This window comes from Typopeltis vanoorti, chromosome 14 (genome assembly GCF_054136105.1).
Source record: "Typopeltis vanoorti isolate ZY-2024b chromosome 14, IOZ_Tvanoo_1.0, whole genome shotgun sequence".
Lineage (NCBI taxonomy): Eukaryota > Metazoa > Arthropoda > Arachnida > Uropygi > Thelyphonidae > Typopeltis > Typopeltis vanoorti.
The window spans coordinates 90,272,427-90,296,232 of record NC_143562.1 but is presented as its reverse complement, the minus strand read 5'-3'; the positions used below and the strand labels follow the sequence as shown (position 1 = coordinate 90,296,232).

General features: G+C 34.7%; 1 protein-coding gene across 5 annotated transcripts in view; it reads right to left on the bottom strand.

The window, feature by feature from the left end:
• Positions 1–23,806, bottom strand: part of LOC150099751 (lachesin-like) — a 373,707-nt gene that overhangs the window by 307,394 nt on the left and 42,507 nt on the right. The window contains exon 2 of one of the 5 annotated variants that reach the window (XM_090404153.1): positions 11,290–11,487. The exons of the other annotated variants lie outside the window; for them this stretch is intronic. The gene's annotated coding sequence lies outside the window, so the exon portion shown is untranslated. The remainder of the gene's footprint in view (positions 1–11,289; positions 11,488–23,806) is intronic. 5 annotated transcript variants of the gene reach the window in all.

The following is a 23,806-nucleotide window of genomic DNA, read 5'->3' as shown; positions in this document are numbered from 1 at the left end:
TTAGTCAAAGTCCATGTTTCACTTCTATGCTATGACTGGAAGTAAACAAACTTTCGAATATTTTTTCTTCTAACAGAGATTGGATGTTTGCTTTGAGTGCTTCACACTGTTTCCCAAAGGCTATCCAACCAAGTTGAATTCTACGTACAATTTCTTCTTCACAGTCGCTCTCTGCTGAGATCTTTTGTCCTAAGTAAACATAGGAGGTTAGTATATCAATTTCCTGGTGTTCCATTTGTATTGGCTTTTTGGTGATATATTTATTCGACATTATTTTTGTTTTGTCCTTGATTATATTTAATCCTTTTTGCATTCTACTCAATGCTGATTTCTCGCAGAGTTTCTTAAAATGACGTCATGAGCGAATCGTAGACGATTGAGTTATTTCCCATTTACATAATTCCTCTATTTTTCCCATTCAGGTTTTTAAAAATTTTCATCTAGAGCTGCTCTAAATAACTTAGGTGAAATGGCATCTCCTTGTCTAACTCCATTTTTTATAGGAAATTTCCTGTCTGTTTCTGATTTTAAAGATCAGTCGAATATATATGATTAAGCATATCAATGTAAGTTTTTTTTCAATTTCTTGATTTTTAAGGGCTTCTAAAATAACTAGTTGATATTGAATCAAATGTCTTTTCAAAATCAATAAATGCCAGGCCTAAGGGATTTTGCTATTTTGTTTGTGGCGATAAAAAGATTGAGAATTGTCAGAATCTTATCATTTACTGCATATCCGTGCGATTTAAAGTTTGAATTTTAAATGTGGTTTGCGAACTTAATACGACCAGCAAGAAAACCTACCTAATGGACATATTGATAGGAAAACAAACAAAAACGTTTTTTCAATTAAATTAGCTAATGTTTGATTAGTTTTTGTTCCTGTTTTCTTGACAAGGTGAGTGCAACCCCACCATTAAGAGAAACCACGTGATTTTTTTCTAAACGTTAAATTTACTTCAGTTGGTGTTTTTGTAGAGTTAGTCCTAAGTTCCTAGATAATACTATCGAAACGTTTAAATCAGTAGTTTAGTAATTAAACTATTTCACTCCTTCTACCCAAGCAGTTTTCCATCCAGAAAAATTCAACATATGCTTGTTGTGAAAATTATTAAGTGCATAACCAAAAATTTTCTGTCACTTCCATACCCGACGAAACTTAGTAAAAACCCTTATGTTTTGCAGTCCACCTTAACATTTAAAACTGGAAGTTTGCTGATCTCTATCAAGAATTTGTTTTTTTGACGATAAACTAGTGGTTTTACAGTATTTCAATGTACACACTAAACTTGTTTGTTTTACCCGTCTGCCAACTAATCTATTTGTTCTTGGTTCTCATTTCTTATTTAAGTAAAACTAATTTTATTTTTTTTTGTTGTTGAGTCGGTTCTATTTAGCTACTTATTCCTTCTGTTTTTTTATCCATTTTTGCTCTTTAATCTTTTTTTTATGAACTATATTTCCTAATGCTTTCATTTTCACACACATTTCTTTATTGCATTTTTACATTTTTAGTCGTGTACTAATTTGCCTGTTAACTGTTATTTCTAGGTATTTAAAGTTCCTTACGTGTTTCAATTTAAAATGAATTTATGTGGTTTCAATTTATAGCTTATTGATTCTTTTGAATAACCATTTCTTTTCGATATTTTCGAATTAAAATTACTGCGTATCTAGAGTAATTTAAGTAATTAATATAAATATGTATATATCTGTGCATACGCAATCAAATTATTATTATTTTTTGTTATTTCATCCTTAAATATATCATGTAAAGATGTACTTAAAATAAAACCCTAACTGGTTCAATTTCATAGAGGAATTTTCTGCGTATTTGCACTTTAATATTTTATTACATATTTATTTTGTTTTGGGACATTTCACACTTAGAGAGATCTCACACCACCCATTTTTCTTTTAATCTAGAGAGATTTAAAATTTCTAAATCTAGTTACGAGCATTTTATTCTACCGGACCAAAACTTATAGCATAATTTTAACATGAAACAAATAAGTAGACAAATTTATTTAAAGGAGTATTCCAAACGAATCTCAACCATCTGCATTACAACACATGTCATTGAATTTCACGGAGTATAAAGTGTATTCCGAACAGTTAAATCTGGATTACAACATTTCTTGTAAAAAGTAATGATGGCGTCAGAGAACCATTATTTTTTTCGGAAATATTCATTTTGGAAGTAAAATCCTGTGACCGGAAAGAAATTCCAGATTCGCTCATTTCTTTTCATGCTGTCACAAACTCTAACTGTCGTAATTTTACTTTGGACATTGGCACTCCCTACGTTTTGCCATGTTTCCGAAAGAGTTCAATATCGATGCATCAGTTCAAATAACTTTCTGACAATAGCTATCCATCATTTTTCTCCTGTGTATTTTTTGTCCCGTAGTCTATTTCCCTTGCGTAGAAAATCAATATCATTTCGCTGTAGAAATAGTTCCATTATCATGGATATTTCCTGAAACAGCTTACACCACGATGAACTGTTATTTTATTCATAGTAACAATTTCCAAGGGAAATAAAGGTGTTTTTTGAATACACGTTTATTGTAATGTAAATATTATCAATGAAGTATCTTTGATGAGATTTTGTTTATTCTTTTACAGATACTAATATGTTGTATTAATATTTTTAAAATATCTTATAAAGTCAAAACAACGAGGACAAAGCTGTATTATGTCATTAACAAATCATTCTTTTATTTATGGATCCTCTGTGTTAAAAATGCAATCTCATGGGTAAATAATGCAAACACTAATTCAAATATTTGTTAAAAATTCTTCCACCTATACAATACTTCTCACAAATGTCAAAATTCTAATTGAAACTAAGCTGAAGAAATGTAAAGAAACTGTTCAATTATGAAACAAATTCCAATACTTATATCCTTATAAGGACTGGCTTAAAGGGTCTAAGCAAGAATGCTTTTTATCCTCCCCATTATCTGTAGAGGACAGTGTAGAGATAAGGTGTTATTGAGCTGTTAAAGCTCTGATCATGGCAGGAGGGTAAGAGCAATAGCTGAGACTCAGAACTTCATCGACTACAGCATTGCCATCCACTACCCTCCAAGGGTATGAATCACCGCATCTCACGGTCACCAACCTCGTCTTCCAAAATCAATCCTTATAGTCCTTATAAGGACTGGATTAAAGGTGCAAAGCAAGAATGCTTTTCATCTTCCCCGTTATCTGTAGAGGACAGTGTAGGGATAAGGTGTTATTGAGCTATTAAAGCTCTGATCATGGCAGGAGGGTAACAGCAAGAGCCGAGCCTCAGTTAGAACTTCATTGGCTACAGCATTGCCATCCGTTACCCTCCAAGGGTATTTGATTGAATGAATCAATTGGTCGATTGATTCATCGAATCGGTTGAATTCGTCACATCTTCCAAAATCAATGTTATAAGGACTGGCTTAAAGGGGCGAAGCAAGAATGCTTTTCATCTTCCCCGTTATCTGTAAAGGACAGTGTCGGGATAAGGTGTTATTGAGCTATTAAAGCTCTGATCATGGCAGGAGGGTAACAGCAGTAGCCGAGCCTCAGTTAAAACTTCATTGGCTACAGCATTGCCATCCATCTTACCCTCCATACTCTATTCATATTAGCACTTTTCAAGAAAAATAAAGGTGTTGTTCTTTAAAAATATATTTACTGTAACAAAAATATAATATTAATGTATTATTTATTTATTATTATTTATCATTTTCCAGATGCTAATATAGTTCATTAATTTTTTCGAAATAATTTAAAATAATATAAATCAAACAATTTTTGTAAAATGTATTAGGTCATTAATAAATACCACTCTTTATCGTCTGCATCTGCTATATTAAAAATTGTAAGCTCATGGGTAAATGTAATGTAATAATGCAGATACTTAATCTTTGTTAAAAATTCTTCCTTCCTTAGGACTTGCAAATTGAAAAATTCTAACTAAGCTGATACCGAAGATTAACGTTTCCATTAATAAATATATGAAATACATTCCAATAAAGTTCTTAAAAGAACTGGGAGATGGACTGAGTCCTTGACTCTTTATCCCGTCATTTGAATGAAGAATATCTGTGTGGATGGAGTGTTATTGAGCTAGAAAGCTCTAGTCATGGCTGGGTAACGGCAATTGCCGAGACTTCATTGGCTACGGCATTGCCATTTGTTACCCTGGAAGTCCTAAAAAGGACTTTTAGATATCACATTCATTAAGTTCTTAAAAGAACTGGGCGATGGACTGAGTCCTTGACTCTTTATCCCGTCATCTGAATGAAGTAAATCTGTGTGGATACAGTGTTATGGAGCTAAAAAGCTCTAGTCATGGCTGGGTAACGGCAATAGCCGAGCCTCAGTTAAAACTTCATTGGCTACAGCATTGCCATTTGTTACCCTGGAAGTCCTAAAAAGGACCTTTTCTCGAATCAGGTGTTCATTCCCGCTCATCTAAACAACACATTCATTAACAGCAATTTGTGTAGTATTCATACTAGTATTTTTAAAAAAAAATAAAGGTGTTGTTCTTTAAAAATATATTTACTGTTACAAAATTATAATATTAATATATTATTTATTTATTATTATTTACTATTTTACAGATACTAATATAATTTATTATTTTAAAATAATTTAAAACAATATAAATAAAACAATTTTGCGCAAAATCTATTACGTCATTAATAAATACAACTCTTTTATCGTCTGCATCTGCTGTATTAAAAACTATAAACTCATGGGTAAGCCTAATCTAATACATAATTGAAACTTTTATCTTTGTTAAAAATTCTTCCTTCATTAGCAGACTTTTCACAAATTGTAAAATTCGGACTAACCTGTTTTCAGAAAATCAACGCAAAACTAAGATAAAAAAAAAGAGCAGATTGGGATTCTGTAATAATCCCATCGATAAATCGATTGTAAGTGTTTAACAAACTTCGCCTTCGTAATTTAACCAAAGTTTACGTTTCGTGATTTCCCTAATGAAACTCAACGAGTGTGAACACCTTCTCAATTATCGTCCTAATTTGTTGCTAATAAGAGTGAACTGAAGCCTAAAATGAAGATGTTACCTATAAGTGGGAGATATTTAAAAATACGTATTTTTTGTCAATTTTCGAAAATTCCCCGTTCTGCTCACTAAGCAAAGGTATTGATTTTTCCTTAAACTAGCAATAATACGCTAGACGTATTAGTGTTGAACAATATAAATTACTCTTTAAAGTGGAGAAACGAAAAACAAGATTAACACTTTCAGCATTTCCTATAAGGGAAGGTAATTGAATAATGTCATCGATGTCTGATATTTCATTTTCTAGACCTTCTAATTTCCTCTTTACCCAATATAAGGAGATGGAATTAATTCATTTTCCATATTTCCAACAACACATCCGATCTTGTTGTGATGGCGGAGTCTAGACGTTAGAAAATGAGAAGGATTTTTCAAGTTCTTAGTCAATACTTCAGTCTAATTGAATCCAAGGAATTTGATAAATCTAATTTGCTGTAATTCTATTGGAAATAGAACACTGGACATAGAATATTGGGTACTAAGGACGTTACTTGACAACTGCATTTGTATATCACATAAATACAGTGTTTGCTTATGGAATTAAAAGGAAGGCAATATGTCTAGACTCGCTACGTTTGAAGTAGATTGTTTATTAGACTTATCAATGCTAATTAACATCAAGTAAGGTGAAAAAAATTGTACCGAGCTAGTATACGATAAACACAAATGCGATCATAATTAAGAGTCACATTTTTATATCAACTGAATCCACGGAAAGTAGTCTAAAATCTTATAGCAGTTTATTTATCTTGAATATATGAATGGAAGTACGAGGGTGGTCTAAAATGTTCTCGGACTAACAATGAAAAAACGAATTTTTATTTTTCAACGTAATCTCCCTTAATACATTTATTCCAGCGATGCTCCATCGCCATTATCCCGTTTCTGTAGTGGTTCTCAGTAAGAACTGCAAAATACTCCTCTACAGCTTCAATCACCTCTTGATTCGAAGAAAAACCCTGACCAGCGACGAAGGGATTTAGCTTTGGAAAGAGATAGAAGTTAGAGGGAGCTAAATCTGGGGAATAGGGTGATGTTCCAACAATTCATAGTGCAGATGCCTTAATTTTCCCATTGCCAATACACCTTTGTCGGCAGGTGCATTGTCATGATGAAAGATGATTTTTTTTCTTCTACAAACCGGGTCTTTTTCTCACGCATTGTTTCGTCTAGTCTGGTTAAAAGATGGAATAATATTCCCCGGTTATTGTTTTACCCTTTTCAAGATAATTAATAAACAGAATGCTTTTAGCATCCCAAAACACCAATCTCATGACCTTTCCTGCTGATGGAACCGACTTTGTCTTCTTTGGCGCTGAACAACCGGCTTCTATCCACTGTTTTGACTGCTGTTTGGATTCCGGTATGTAACGGTGAATCCAAGTCTCATCCATAGCAATAAATCGACGCACAAAATCAGTTTTTTTATTCTTGATAAAATGCTCCAGGCACTGCTCCTGCTCAGAGATTTTCATGCGAATGTGTTTTTGATCTGCTGTGAGCAAGCGTGGTACCCATCTTGGCAAAGATTTTTCATTTCGCCTCAATTCTTCATGCAAAATGTATCCTACACGTTCTTTTGAAATGCCTATAGTCCCGCAGAAATTTCACGCACTTTGACTCGCCGGTCATCCAATACCATATCGTGCACATGATCAATGATTTCTGGTGTTGTTACACTTTTTTGGACGTCCTTCACGTGAATCATCTTCAAGGCTGGTACGGCCACGTTAAACTCGGCAGCCCTTTTCTTAATTATCGAAAACGAAGAATTTCTTTTGGTGTTAAACCTTCTTTTACAAAGAATTTTATAACTGAATGATACTCAATTGTATCCATTTCAAGGGATACAGACAACACTTTTGCTTCAGACAGCTGTATAAAACAAACTACTTGATAGAATGACTTGCAATTTCACATGGATGCTTATGACAGATGTTCCAACTTAGAAAAACAAAATCTTGTGTTACACTCTATGGTCGAGGCCGAGAACTTCTCTGACCATCCTCGTAAGTTCTAGAGGCTTCTATTTTGAAGTATTAGAATAATTGCGGTGTGTCACGTTGTGGTTCCAACAACAACATTCAGAACAGGGCAACCGAGATTTGAATCTGAGACTAGGAAAGGTCTCCGATTTAAATCTCAGTAGGCGTGTTTGAAATAGATTAAAGGTGCATCAGTTGTTCATTTCGAATACCAAAGAAATAGGGGTATTTGTACGTAAGAAGAAATTTAGGTCAATCAAATTTCTCTATAGCGATTGTTGACGGAATCGCAGTACTCTATAGTTGGATTCTTGTTTCTGTAAACAAGAATATCATTTTGGGTGCAAATAGTGTTTCTTTGAAGCGGAATGTTTTATTGGCATAGAAAGTTTTCCACTTCGAAATAAGCTATTCGATTTCAGGCAGTACGTTATAGGTGTACATTGTGTTATAGTGGTTTTGTAATTTGGTCTTGACAGTAGTAGTCTGACTACTGTTTTTTTAGGAACAAAATGTTATTGGTCGTATCTACGTGTCGTATGTAAATGAGCCCTACCGTTGTTATGTATTTGCATATTTATTTATTTAAATTATGTTTTTAAGTCTCTGATTCGAGATGTGTTATCCTGAAGCTGTTCGCTGTTCATCTAACGCTCTTTGAGGGCCTTGTTCGGTCACATCATATTGCTCAAGACGTATATCAAGTCAGCTAACAGTACAGTCCTGTTTCCTAAGCTGTCTTGTAAACAAACCTTTATCTTAACAACACTTCTACACCTAATCTGGCGCACTTACTACAACAATGATGTATTACCACATTATCGGTGTCTTACCATATGCCCCTTAGTGTCCATCATCAACATCAATATTTAGTTATCCTTCTTGTTATTCTTTTGAATAAACGTGGCTTTTCAGACCAACACACACGCAAACAACGTATAAATCAAAAGCTTACTACAAAACCAGTCCTGTTTATTGTTAATATTTTTGTATTTATGAATAGAATTATAAATTTGGATTTAGTCTGTATCTGAACAATTAAAACGGCACAATATTTTCTTTTATAAAATATATTACTTACATCCAAAAGCAACATAAAGAATTATCAACCAAATGAACTTTCTACCTAAGCACAGCAAACCGGCCACCGTGCATGATAGTAGATTATGAAAATTGGATTAAATCGTTCTACCAGAACAGTAATCAGGCTAATACTTGACAGCGAAACTTTGTTGACTTTTGCTATCCAATTTTAAGTAATTCTTTTAAAAATCGACGTTCAATTTATTTAAAACATTTCTTTATATGAAATAGAATATTTAATTTATAAACAAAATTTGTTAATAATTATTCAATGAAGTAAATGTTCTAAATTTGAATTAAATATGTGGAGGTAAGAATCGACCGTTAGATGCGGTGATTATTACCCTTGGAGGGTAATGGATGGCAATGCTGTAGCCAATGAACTTCTAACTGAGGCTAGGCTATTGCTGTTACCCTCCTGCCATGATCAGAGCTTCAATAGCTCAATAACACTTTATCCCTACACTGTCCTCTGCATATAACGGGGAAGATGAAAAGCATTCTTGCTTCGCCCCTTTAAGCCAGTCCTTTTAAGGCCTAAAGTAAGATGCATTAGGCTAAGTTGCTTCCCTGTATCTCACGTATAGTGCAAACTGTACGTTTCAAAGAAAATTACATTTCAAAATTTTAATCATTCTAAGTTGTGTTTATAGCAGTTTCGTAATGAACCCATCTTAATGTTTTTACTATTGGCTCTTGAATCGGAACAGAAACTTCATTTTCACTTTAAAAGCGAAACAGATTTTGGTGACACTCACCAGTCGCCAAAATAAATAAAAAAAAAGTTTAATTTTACTACTATTGAGACAAAGAAGGGGATTTCAAGCTGAGGATTCACCTTCCCTTTCTCTGTCCCCCCCCCCTCATGGGGGGATACTTTTAAAAGGAGCGTTTAATTTTAGGTTGCTAATAAGTCGATGTGCCCCAAATCGATAGCACACAGCTGCATAGGATTTTTGTTTTGTTAAATTAAATTAAAAGGAAATCTCAGCAGCCGTGAAGGCGAAGGGCCTTTTCTACGTGCGGGCCTTGTGATTAAGCACGTCGCGTTTTAAGCTAAACGATGCAAGTATTTCGAGATGAGTCTACGAGATGCAGTTAATGTCTTTCACTGTTCCTCATTAAATATAGGAAGAATCTCTAGATCCTCGGCATTATAATGGAGGAATTTAATAGAACAGTCGCCCTTGTTTGCCCCCCTCTAAGACCGTCAATGTTTTCCATGACGCAGTCTTGAGAAACATCACCGGAAAATATGCGTCTGGACATGCTTCGTAATGAAGTAAAGGTGTACATGATGGTGGAATCGATGAAAAATATTAACTGGCTTCATGCATATGGATTTTGTTTTTCTTTCTTGAATTGTTTGGAATTAGGAACACGTATCCAAGAAATGATTATGTAAATGTTCTGTTTGCATAGATATGCGCCTTGTTAGAAAAGGGATATTTCATAGAATAAATATTTCGATGGTAATTTCAAGAAGTCTGGAATAAAAGAACCGTGGTTTGGAAAGATAAGTGTTAGGAATGTATAATATTATTTGAGTATTTATTGAAATGTTCCCAAAGAGGCGTTTTTGTAAATTCAATTATCATCAAATATTTAATTCCAAAAGGCAAATACCACTAAAATATGGAATCTATTAAGTTTATCGTAAACTTGATTCAGACATCATCTCTGGTGATGGCATATTTAATACTTGATAGTCTAGGCAACAGACTAAGGTTTTTCCCGACCACAAGTGAATGAATAAAACAGACTGGCGTTGGAAGTGAGATCTCCGGTGAGGATGAATACCAATGAAGATATTTTTAAAAAATGGTTAAGTATGGACAAAAATGGCTTCTCGCAATTTACGGACATGGAACGGTAGAAGAATAATAAACACACTATGTTTGAATATACATGATCATAATATTCAAGAAAATTAGGACTTTTGAAACTGTTAATTACAACAAAACTAGACTTCAGATGGAAATGAGTTAACCTGCTTATTGGAAGCAAAGCTTAAAAGTCAGGATTCCGCATATGTAACCCGCCAATGATATTATTATATGCTACATTTACAAGTCAGATTCATGTACAGAATATTTATATATCATTTCTATACATAAGTGGTTTCGACTAGTCGAAATTACTGATGTGTTTGTGTCAGGAAATAATAAAAGAGAAATGTGACCTAAAAGTAAAATTATTTCGCAGTTAAGGTTAATCAAAGAAATTGTGGATGAGTGTGTGATGATCACTTGATGGAGGAAAGGATTGATTTAAGAGAATTGTCTGGCCTCCGCGTGGATAAAAAATAAGTTGAACTTGTGTTTAACCTATCCGTAGTGGAAAAGGGAAGCCAGTTAGAGTTATTGCCATTAAAGATGGTTAAGTATGTCTGCAGAAAAAAAAATCAATTCAGGAAAAGTTCAGAGGAATTATGATTGAGTTAAGATTGAGTTATCAGCATACAAAGATATCCGTTCTGATGTTGACCATCATGTACTATTGAACAGAGAATATCGATGCAATAAAATTCAAAATTTATTAACATTTCATCGTTTCTTCAAATAATTGTTCTTATTTGAATCACAATATATGTTAAACTATCGTAAAAACCGCATTTAGAGGGAAATATTTTGGCAGAAATACTTTCAATCAGGTTTAAAAAAACAGAAAATGAGTTATACAAACAGTTGTAAAGATTGTCGTGGAAAAAAGGATATTTATACCAAATTCGTTTTAATGAATAACATGATTATCTTTCGAACACACAGAAACATTGCACTTACCTTGGAGAAAAAACAAGTGTTTTCTCATTAACAAAAGTAAGAATTTTGGGGACGTTTTCATGAAGGACCAATTTGTCCGGTTCTCAAAAGAACTGGGTGAATATTTCTCTAGTAATTTGGGATTTTCTTCTTACAGACAATCCCATGAATGAAAATACATGAGCAGTACAAACGCAGTTAATTTTAAGCCCATTTAATATTTGCTACATCTTCCCTCATAAGAACGTAAACGAGAACTCTTAATCGGTCTCACTAAGAAGTGAAATTTACTGTACAAACGGCTTTAGTATAAATACAAACTCTGTACACAGAAGGTTATCCCTTGAATAGTACGTGGCAAGAAAATATCAATCCTCACCTAGCCTTGTATGCTGAAATGACGACAGCTTATATGAAGACTAGAAACCGTTGACCTTTGTTCTTTCCATTTGAACAGAGTTCACCATCCTAAGAGCGTTGTTAGGATTTTCAATGTTTTTATATTTCCAACAGCGCAACATCCGACGATAATGGGCATTTCCAAGGAAAGGTCTTTCACTGCGAGGTATGTTTTGATCTGTAAGAGATCTGATCAATAAATAAGTTTCTATTTTTATAATGGACAGGGATAGAGAGAGAGAGAGAGAGAGGAAGATAACAAAGCTTACATTATTTAACTGGAATCCTTTTCCAATACCAGCGAAACCGAACATATTTCACGGAACATTTTGTATTTCATTTTAAGTGGCCCATTTAGAACTATTTTTGGATTATTTAATGGGAACAAATACAATACATCTACTGTATATCGGACTGTAAATATGTAGAAGAAAAACTATTTTACGTTATTTGGCCATGCCATGAATTTAACTCAATGAAAAGAGATTGCGGGTATTCAATTAACATTTGATATAAAAAAAAAATCTATTTTGAAACGAAACTCCATTATCTGTGTCAAATATCTTTACTTATATTGCATCGAGATGAAACGAAATATTTTAATTGTTAATAAAAACTAAAATAATAATCTATCGAATCTGATTTAAAAAAAACCGAAAGTACATTATTCTAACAATTGCCCTCACATGTTGATACGCATCATAGGTGTCGCCATAAAAACAGTGACATCTACTGTAGATGCAGGTTAAAAACTTCATTTATTTGGATAATTGAAGATATATCGCCAGGAGCATTGCAAATCCATGAACATAATGGCACGTTATAGTTATTGTTGCGAGTACAGAAAAATAAAAATCATTTATAATAAAACAGAAATAGCAATAACAATTCATGGCATTAACAGAAATAGCATTAACAATAACATTGCAACGAGTCCATCGTATTACAAGAATCATTAGGGTAAAATTGGACATGCTATAGCCTCACTTCTAAGGTTTAATATTACACGGTCTGCCTGAATTCAACCATAAAAAGAGGCCAACTGTTTCATTCTCTCTCTCTCTCCCCCCCCCCCTCTTTATCGTCATCTGTGAACACTTTTAAAAGTAACCTCGTTTATCTGATTTCGGCCAAATCAGGAATATAATCATTGCTTATAGAAATTCAAGTTATTTACATAGAGTACGGAGTTGTCAAGAATAAGGAATGAATAAAGCAAATGCTTTGGACATCTCTAGATTCAATCGATATCAAGTATCAAGTTATTCTCCAATTGAGAAGCACTAATAATTATTTTATCCAGAAATATTATTTTATTGCGAAATGTATCACTTTGCACTAAGTGCTAAGAAAGTAATGGGGTAATTCAGAAATATTTACTTGGCCCACGTTGATTAAATTGTTGAGAACGAAATCCCCCCCTGTGAAATTTCTTCAGTACAATAACATTAATCTGTACTAAAACACCAATGAAAATTATGAAAGAGTTCGCGTCTTAATTTAATGCAGTATAATTCTTCAGAGTTTGCCATCCAGACTGCAAGGTTTGGCTCTTGCTTTAAACGTTTTCATTTTTTTTTCTTAAATAATATTCTATATTTGAGTCCACAGTTCACTTTCCAAAATGTTCAACTATGATTTGTTTTCCTTCTAACATGATGATCACTTCCTATTTCAAATCCTCTTTTGTATCTTGAGCTTGAAGATATCATCAACAACGTGATTTATGCGACTATCATTTCATGTGTTTTTCTCTCCACGTGAATATCTTTAATTTGGAATATTGTATTATAGATGACTAGTGCAAGTCCCAAACAGAAATCCAGCAGGTAATTACCATTATTATTAGCTTTGCACTTTTTCCAAATTTTCCCAAATATTTATGTATTCGAATTAAGTTCCTATTCTAATTTGAGATATACAACAAGGAAACTCTTGCGTTTCTTTTGTGTCAGCTGCTTTTTTATGTCTCAAAGTAATTCCTTCAATTATTCATTAGAAGAACCGTTTGGGATCAAATAAGTCTTATTGTCCAGTTGCCCATTTTGATGTTTGCGCACCTCACTCTACTAGATATTTCCTGACCACTCAGACGATTATATCCTCGTATTTAATGTCGAATTCCTGATCATCATTGCGTGAATATAGCACCAATGTATGCGTTATTCAGAGGGATCTCATGTTTGTTCTTTAACTTGTAAAGTCAGTTAAAGTTCTAATCCAGTTTCCCATCTTTTTGTTGATATTTCTGATGTTACTGGTGCCTATCTTGAATTCGGTTGAGTTTGATTTACTTTAGTAGCTGACTTTTCAGTATTTGCTCTGATTTTGGGAGAAAAACAGACGGGGGTCGGTCTTGTGTAATCTGGGAAAGTCTAGTCAGCATGATATTCTATTTTGTTGTGCCAACACTGTCTTTTGGTTTAAGCCAATACAGAATGCAATTTCATGGGCTAAATCCAAAATTATCAGAGCATCCCTTGTACATTCAATATCCAAGTAGACACCTACTAACAGGACGAATGGCGAGATGAGGAGGATTGAAAATTAGGTTAAAAGCTGCAGTACAGTCTATACACCCTCTGTCCAAAAAGAAACCCGTATTGCATCTTTTTGTTGTCGAAAGCGGCAACAAAAAGATCTTCCCTGGTGTTGTGTCAACTGTTTATGACATTTGTTTCATTAGAAGCCAAGTTATAGGGCCAAGAGTGACAGCGTGTTTTGACGAACGGTCGGTCGTCGCGATATTCATGCCGTAAGCGACGAATTCTCGCTATCAATCGCATCAAAACTTCGAGATAAAATTCACCATTGGCTATTTGGCCAAGCAGAACAAATTCTTTGTGTATAATGCCCTTGGAATCGTAGAAACAAATCAGCATTGTCCTTACTTTTGACTTCACCAAGCGACTTTTTTTTCGGATGCCCCTCTTCTGGTGGTCTCCACTCAGCACTCTGGCGCTTTGTTTCGGGCTCATACTCAGAACACACTATGTTTCTTCACCAATAACGATCGTTTCAAAGAAGTTTGAGTCCTTAAGAGAGATTTTAATGAGATCCTTGCAGTGTTCAATTCGATACATTTTTTGGTCGTCGGTCAACTTGTGGAGGAACAAATCGCGAATTCAGTTTACGAAGGCCCAAACTCTCGGTCCAAATGTTGATTTTGGAATCCCCAATGCATCTTCAATCAATCTCACGGACGATGTTGGGTTTTCTTTGATGAAATCACCCACGTTTTGGATGTTAACTTAGCTCAGTCCAGTTTTTGGACTGTCCCGCTTTTCGTCGTTATCACAACCACTTTGAAATTGCTTAAACCACTCGTAAACTTGAGTATGGGATAAGCAGTCATCACCATATGCTTTCTGATGCGTTTCGATAAATCGTTTACCAAGTTTAACACAAAAGTCAATCGCAGCTCTCTGTTTGAAACTCATTTTACGACCGTTCGTCAAAACACACTGTCACTCTTGGCACTATAACTCGACTTCTAATGAAACAAATGTCAAATAATTGAAACACCACCAATGAAGGTTGCCTCTTTCGAAAACAAAAGATACAACAGGTGGCGCCACTAGTTTCTTCTATTTTCGAAAAGTTTTCTTTTTGGACTGAAGGTGTGTATCTGATCTCTCCAAATAAGAGAATATTTAGAAACAACCTTAAGGCTGGAACAGTACCATGAATAAATGATAGAAAGATCGAAAGAAACGAAGACTTTCTTTGACCTGATATGTCGTAGTAGTTTTTGACGGTGCTGGAGTGAATCTTAAATTAGCTGAAATCTCGCACTGCACACCAAACATAGTATTATTTTTAAGCCACTTCAGGCTTCTAAGTAAACGAGGTCGGTACTGGTCTCATGTCAAGTGACGAAAACAATCGACCACTTAAAGACATCCACACCTTTTAAAAGAAATCGAACCCAAAGCTGTGGGTTGGAGAGGCGAGACGCTACACATTTGGGCAACCAGCCTAGCTTAGTGGGAAATATATTAATCTATTATTTCAGCTGCTACATTTATCTTAATAAAATATTTAAGTCCGTTGCACGTATACGTAGTTGAATTTTTCTTTCAGTTTATATGTCGCAGATACCTTCACTGCTATTTTTACATCAGTTTCTGTAGCCTTTTAAGCTTTTTTCTTTTCTTGAATCCGGTTAAAAATTCTAAAGTATTTATTCATGACCAATCTTTTGAATATTTTCTTACCTGAAATGCAAATCTCCTTTTTCTGCATTCACCTTATTAGCGACTGTTTATGTCACTGATAAACAGGGTAAACCTTTTTACGTAAACGCTATTTTTCAGAAGAATTGTGGTTTCTATGTACAACAGAAGGGTTCTTTATTTTCACCTGTTCTGTTACAGCTATCGGTATCTCTTCGAAGGTCTTTGAACCCTTTTTCTCTTTTTCTGGTATATTCTGTAACGCAGACTCCGTTTTTATTAGCCTTCCTCTAAGTGAACTAAAGCCAACATCCTTCACTGTCAACCACATCGCACACTTCCCACACTTTTCTAAGCCATTTATGTTTGCAATTTCATTCCTTTTTCTTGTTTCTTGTTTATTCAAGATTTCTTTTATCTCCTTAAAAATCTCCTATATCGTTAACATCTCGTTGAAGAGAAAGTGAAGTTTCGTTGTGTAAATATGATTAAGTTTTACTCTACAAAAGTATACGTGTGGAGCAATTAGCGACTCAATATCATGTAACTGGACGGAGGAAAAAGCACTTTGGAGAATACGTTTGCAATTTAACACTTTATAAACTTGTTTTGCAAGAATTTCCACGTACAAAAAACAAAGACATTCCAACTTGAATTAAAGAGATTCCAAAGGGTTCATCACGTTTTGTTTAGATTATATATGAAAAAAATTATATCAATTATGTAATATTACAGGTGGTCACTATAATACTATTCCAATGACAGGTAATAATCTCATCCAGAACTCATTTGAAATGCAATAAAATTTTGTTTGTAAGATAAATGTGATGTCGCGTTCTCATAGCAACCATAGATTCTAATTGTGCGCATAATCAGAACATGTTTCATCTGTCGTCCGAAAGATGTCGTTAATACATCAGATTAGATTTTTTCATTTAGATTTAGAAATAATTAATCACATCTTCTGGTTGATGGATTTTCGACCGTTCGGATATAAATTATGCCCTTTTTTTAGATGAATAAAGAAAAAAAAAGAATAAAACAATTTTGTATATAAATTATTACTTGAAATAATGTCAACTAAATGTGATTTTATAATAATATTAATTTTTAATTTTTCTAATTTAAGAGAAACCATAAAAAAGTCACAATCTTCAAGTAATGAAAAATATTATTCTAGGTGTCCTGGAATAATTCAAATAATTCTGATTAAAATTGCTGCATCTTACACATCAATTCCTACTCTTATACGTTTCCCGATCATTTGAAATAAAAGAATAAACAAATCATGCCATTTCAGATAACAGTAATAATAATAATAACTGTGAAAAAAAAAAAAAGATTATTTTAGTGTATAATTGCATTTCGTGTTCTTGTAGCTTTTGCAAATTGAGTGGGCAAACAGCTATATATGTGTTAAACTAAAACAGTAAGGTTACGATAATCTACAACTTTCGTTCGGAATATCAAATGACGCACTGAGACGTTACCCTTGGGCACCGTTGATTTCAATCGCTCCTTCGGGATATTAATATTCTTAGTAAGCGTCAAAATCTCGCAACCCTATTTTTTGCTCTTTTTATGTCATGTAATGGTTTTGCTTGTGTGTGGGAGCAAAGAAAATCAGTTTTTAATGTAATTTCGATTTTGTTTCTGTAAATTTGTTCATCAGTTTTGTGTAAATTATGAAACAGTTTACCTTTCTAAAATTAAATTGAACATTCAACCAATTAAGCCGGTTTAGTTGGTCGAGTGCTTTAACGCCACCGTTCACTTGGTTATCTATTATAAATCTGAGATTCAAACATGCTTAACTAAGTAAACAGCTTAAGTTTACTAAAACGATTGTGGGATATCCAAGTCATCAGGAGGGATGCTCATTTTATGTAAAAGAGCAAACACAGTTATACACACAATCAAAACTCCATAGTGGAATCAAGAACTTAATGAAAAGAAAAAAGCATATCGAAGTGCCGAGCAATTTTAGGAACAACAAAATGTGCACTGATGGAATCCAGAGAAAAATCTAAGAAAGCGAAGCATCGCGTAAAACTAGCTAAATAAAAGTTATGGGAAGAGCTTGGAAAGAACGTTTCAGGAAGGTGGCAAAATATTCCCGATGCTATCGAAAAAGCTTAGAAATAGAGGAAAGAGGAAAAACTGAAACTAAGGATATTCTAGACGTCTGGAGTAATTACTTTGAAATATTGTTAAACGAAATAAGCAGTGAAAGAACTGTAGTAGACAATTTTCAAGATAAATGCAAACACAGGCACACATTAAAACTCGAGATGTGGAAAGGCAGCTGCAGTCAATGATATTCCACCAATGGGAGTCCCAGAGCATTTCATTATCCTTTTGAGGAATCTTTATTATGAACATGAAGCTACGGTCCGAACAGATCTTGGAGAAACTAAGTATTTCACAACAGGCAAACCGGTGCGACAAGGATGTATTTTATCTCCGTACATGTTTAACTTGTATAGCGAATACATTTTAAGAATGGCAGGATTAGAGGAGTCTTCAGTTGGAATTCAAATTGGTGGAAAAAATATTAATAATTTGAGATATGCAGATGATACCACCTTGCTAGCCGAATGCAAAGAAGATTTGAAGGAACTTATTATGAAAGTTAAAGAAGAAATTGCTAAATATGGTCTTAAATTTAACCTCAAAAAGACAAAAGTTATGGCAACATGTGAACTTAATGATTTTGAAGTAGATGGGGAGAAAATAGAAGAAGTTAACAATTTTGTGTTTCTAGGTTCCCGAATTGATGAAGATGGTTATTGTATCGAAGAAGTTATAAGTTTATTACTCGGAAAAAAAGCAATGACAAATTTAAGCAAGATCTTTAAAGATAAAAATATTAGCCTCACAACAAATATCAGAATCGCGAATGCAATGGTATTCCCTGTGGTGCTGTATGGATGCGAAAGTTCGACCCTGAGAAAGAGTGAAAGAAGGAAGATAGATGCATTTAAATTATGGGTTTGGAGACACTTACTAAGAATACCATGGATTGCAAAGCAAACCTATAAATCAATGATAGACAGAATAAAGCTAGATTGCTCTCTCGAAGCTATGATCATCAAGAAAAAACTGTCATACTTCGGACATATTATGCGAGCAAATGACAGTCTGGAGAAGATGATGATGCTTGCTAGAAGCAACTGGAGTGCACTTGGAGGTTCTGAAAGACATGGTCAGGGACAGATCGGAATGGAGAGCGTATGTTCGTGGAGTCGCCAGGAGTCGGAAACGACTCGATGGATCATAACACACACACACACACCCTTGCAGAATTCTGACATTCGGTTTTCCCATTTTTATATCGTAGATGGTACTATGATAGCTCTACTCTAATTGTCTGCAATTCGACCCTGTCATCAGACCAGTTGTGGAAGGAAAACTTAGAGAACACAAGCTGAGTTCAATCCAAGAAGAGGTTGGCAAATTCAGTTTTTCCCAACTTTATAGTTGAAAAATATTGAAGCTCTATATTTAAGTTTTGTCAATCTGGAAAAAGGCATTGGAAAAGGGGCCTAGAGAAAACTTTTTCAAAACACCACAATTACGAGTATGTGGTGTATATGGGACATTATATCAGGCAATACGTAGTCTATATTTGAGTTGTAAGTCAGCAGTTAGAATTGAAGGATGTATATGAGGGTCGATTGATGTTAAATCAGGTGTGAGACAAGGATGCAAATTATCTCCACTCTTATTCATCATCTTTATGGATCATATTATGAAAGAAAGCGTCATTAGACCTGATATCAAAATTGGACATATTCAATTCAGCTTTTTATTTATGCAAATGATGTCATATTCCTAAATAAATCCAGTAGAACTGTGCAGGATTCATTATATAAATTGAACACAGGTGTAACAAACTGGTATGAAAATTAGCAATAAAATTCAGTGAAAATAGACTGGAGCATTGAAAACATCAAATGACATCTTCAATGGAGAACCTACAGAAAAGTAAAACATTTCAGTTATTTAGGCACAATTTTTAGAGAAGATAGCAAATTAAATATCGAAATGGACAACAGAATTAGCAAACATGGTATGGTAGAAAAGCAAGATGTATGTGGAACATGAGAGAAATTAAAACAGTAAACTAGCTGCATTGAAGACAGTGTTCAAACTAATTTTAACTTAAGGATCTGAGAGTTGAAAGTTCTAGAAAAAAATTTGAGAGCGAAGAGATGGCATGTATGGCAAAACTGTATCAAAAATCTGAATGTCACTTAAACTGGAGAATGGAGTTATTTTGTTTTCAGGATGGCAGAAAAAAAACCGAGATCTAAATTTATTAATAGAATAAGAAGTGTCTTAGAAACCGAAATATAGGTTCTCACGATACCTAGAGTCTTAAAAGATTCATTTGGAAGAAATTCTCGATAATAATACGAACTTGTCATGTGGTGCTATTATGATCCTATCATATCCTCATTTCCCAATATCAGGAATTTGATGATGAATTAGTCCTTATAAGGACTGGCTTAACGGGGCGAAGCAAGAATGCTTTTCATATTCCCCGTTGTCTGTAGAGGACAGTGTAAGGATAAGGTGTTATTGAGCTATAAAGCTCTGATCATGGCAAGAGGGTAACAGCAATAGCCGAGTCTCAGAACTTCATTGGTTACGACATTGTCATCCATTACCCTCCCTGGGTAGCAGCCTCGTACAATATGCATGAGCTACACTGGTGCTATTCTTATCCCGGCAACCACACGTGGAAATGATGAATTGTAAACGCTTCTGTTAATTGAGAGTAAATTATAGAAATTCATAATTAGTGTTTAAGTAAAAGTATCTTTATAAAATGTATTCCATTCCTCTTGATATTTTTTTATTTATTAAATAAATGATTTCATTTTAATGCTTTACAGAAAATATCATACTTTAAATAAAACATTTATTCATCTCACAAAACTATGTACTGCAATTTAATGCTGTTATGATTGTTTTCATTTATGATGCTGCTGCTGAGTGTGCGCATGCGTGAACATCTCAAATATATTATTATTATTGTTCGTGACACCTCCAAGGAGTCCGGAGACTCATCGCGGGAGGACACCTACAACTGTCTCAACCACTACACCGAACCTCTACCACGAATCATCTCCATCAACGCCATCTACCGCCCACCACCACTACCTCAACTAGTATTTTTTGTCTGTAAATTGCGTGTGTTCTGAAGGGCTGATTTGTCTGTATGCGGGATGAAAAACCCGAGTTTCCGGGAGAAAAAACCCTGCTACCTTCGTATGAGATCGGCTAACTCACCTTCGATTGAAAGTATATATCTGTTATTTCATATCTGAAATATATTTCAGATATGAAATATATATATATTTTTAAATATATATATATATATATATATATATATGAAAGTATTCCAATATATTCAACTATTCAATGGGCTTCATACATTAAAGGAGTTTTATAAATCTATTAAAGTATATAATTGAATATATCAAAGTATATTAAACAATTCAATGGAAAACTTGAATTGAAGTAGCCTTATATATAAAGTATTAAAGATAATCAAGTTATTAGAAAATTATTCATAATAAAACGTAATTTTAAAAGCCTTTTACCAACTGATAGCGTACATAGCAGAAAGTTAAAATAATGATTGTTAAAAAATTGATATCTTGCTAACAAATTGAATAACAAATTGATATCTTGTTAAGATTGAATAACAACTTGATTTTCTGAATTTTCTGGTGATTACAGTTTGCTTAGGATACATTTACAGAGAATTTATTAGTGTTGAATTAGATTACTATTGAATAGTTAAGATGGCATGATATGATATATAGAGGTAAACGTTCTATGCTGTGTATAATGGTTGGAACTTCCGATTGATATATTTAGAGGTAAGCTTTCTTCCTTTTGTCTATTTTTGTGATTACACGTTTCTTAGCTGGTAGACTCTTGCGTGAGTCTGAGGAATTTGTCAATAGACCACCCTCCTAGATCGTGAGGAATAAGATATCGGAATCTTCCCTCATTGTACACAAGGATGGAGAATATAAAAGATATCAAGGACGCCATTCAAGAGCTAAACAAAGATATCTCACTTGACATTCTCAAATTCATCCTAAAGAAATTAGAAACAGATTATCCTGGTTGCTTGAATCTCTTCACTCAAGTAAATGACACTGAAGATGATGATTTGGATATCGAAGAGGACATTACACCTATTCCACCTACAAAGACTCCCCGACAGTTTGATTGTTCACAGGAGGACCAATCTAATAAAAGACGCAGAACATCGGAAAATGGAATGGAAGATGATGTAACAACTCACCAAAATCAGATCACCCAAGATAGAAAAGAAAAGGTCCCTCCAGTTATCCTTCGAGATAAAGATAAATGGACCTCAGTCTAAAGATCCCTAGGAGAACAAAATATAAATTTTTCCTGGGCAAGAAATACTGAAGAGGGTGTAAAGATTCACCCTACCACTATCATAGATTATCACATGATGACGAAAATACAGGACAACTCTAAATTGCCCTTCCACGCCTTTGTACTAGCAAGCGAGAAGAACTTAAAAGTAGTTCTAAAAGGAGTGCCTGAGGGCATCACAACTGATGAGATCACAGCTGACCTCGTCAATCAAGGATTGACCTCAATCAAAGTCAGTAGAAGGTTGAGGTCAGATAAAACACCAATGTCACTGGTGTTGGTCGAAATCTCCAACACACAAAAAAGAATCTGTGAAGTTACCGACATTTGTAAGCTTCAAATTACAACCGAACCTCTAAGGAAGAAGGCATTGGCAGAGGTTTGGGCCCAAAGACTGTGCAGAGCTGCCTACATATGCTTAAAATGCGGCGAGGGTCACCAAACTAACTCCTGCACCAAGCCCAGATCCACACCTGCCTGCTGTGCCAATTGTAGAGGACCACATCCCTCTAATTACAAGGGACGCCTTTTCCATCCAAAAAACCGTGGATCAACAAGAACGAACCACGCTCCTCCAAGCAATGACACAAACAACGAAACAGGTCACCCTCCAGATCATAATACCTCACATTCGGCAACACAGGAAGGCATTCGACCTTCATCCATGTCCAAATTATATGCGAAAGCGGTAAGAACCCAGACTCCTTCATCGCAAGAGCGAACAAGCTCTAATCTCTCATCAGATGTAACCTCGTCACTTGCAACAATGCTGCATGAATTCAGCAAAGCAAGCACCTCAACATCTTCGAAAAAGAGATTCTATCTAAAATCCCAATCCATATTAACAGCTCTCTATAATTTTTAAAAATTTAAACCAAATTCTCTCATGATAACAGCATGGAATGCCAATGGCTTAACAAATAAAATTCTCGAGTTGCAAGAATTCGCAAAAAGATACAATCCAGACATAATCTTGATCAGTGAATCCCACCTCAGACCATCAAACAACCCAAAACTAGAGGTTATATTTTATATAGGACAGACAGACTTAACTCTAGTGGAGGTGGCACAGCTATTTTTATTTAAAATTATTTAAGCCACAACTCGCTGACCAACCCCCAAACTCTAAACCTTGAGGTGACGGGTGTGGAGACGCACACTAATAACAGACAAACTCAAAATCTACGCAGCGTACAATCCTCCCAGCATTCCACTATTGACAGCAGACTCCATCCTTCCTCGGCTCCACGGATTCCATAATTATAGCAGGAGACCTAAACTCCAATCAACTCCAAAGGCCGTACCTTATTGAACTACACGTTACTCAAGTCATCAATAGAAGCTGGACCCATTGAGCCCATCAGGAAGTTCTGATGTATTAGACACAGTTATCCTCAGAAATATCAATACCAGCTGGAGACATTAGACGAGCTTAACTCAGATCATAATCCCATCCTGCTCAAGTTAGGACTTCAAGATCAGCTCTCTCCCCATCATTCTTTCTTACCATGGGACAAGCTCTAAGGTTCTCCCAATCCACATCGGTCCACCCCCTGTCATTCGTAAAAAAAGAAGAAATATACCAAGCTGTAAGCAATTTAACTAGGCAGATCAACACAGCAATAATATCAGTCACTCACACCACTGTCTTCCACGCTCCCAACTGGATCCCAGAAGAGATAATGGACCTGATTAGGCCAGAAAGCGATATCACAACACCAGATCCCCGCAGGATAAAACAACCTTAAACAGACAGGTTCGAGAAGCCCTCCAGATGCACACGAATTCCAAATGGGAATCGAAACTCAGGAAAATCAACCCAGAAGATAACTCTATGTGGAAGTTTGTAAAATCTCTTCGTACAAAAAGACAACCACTTCCCCCTTTGAAACC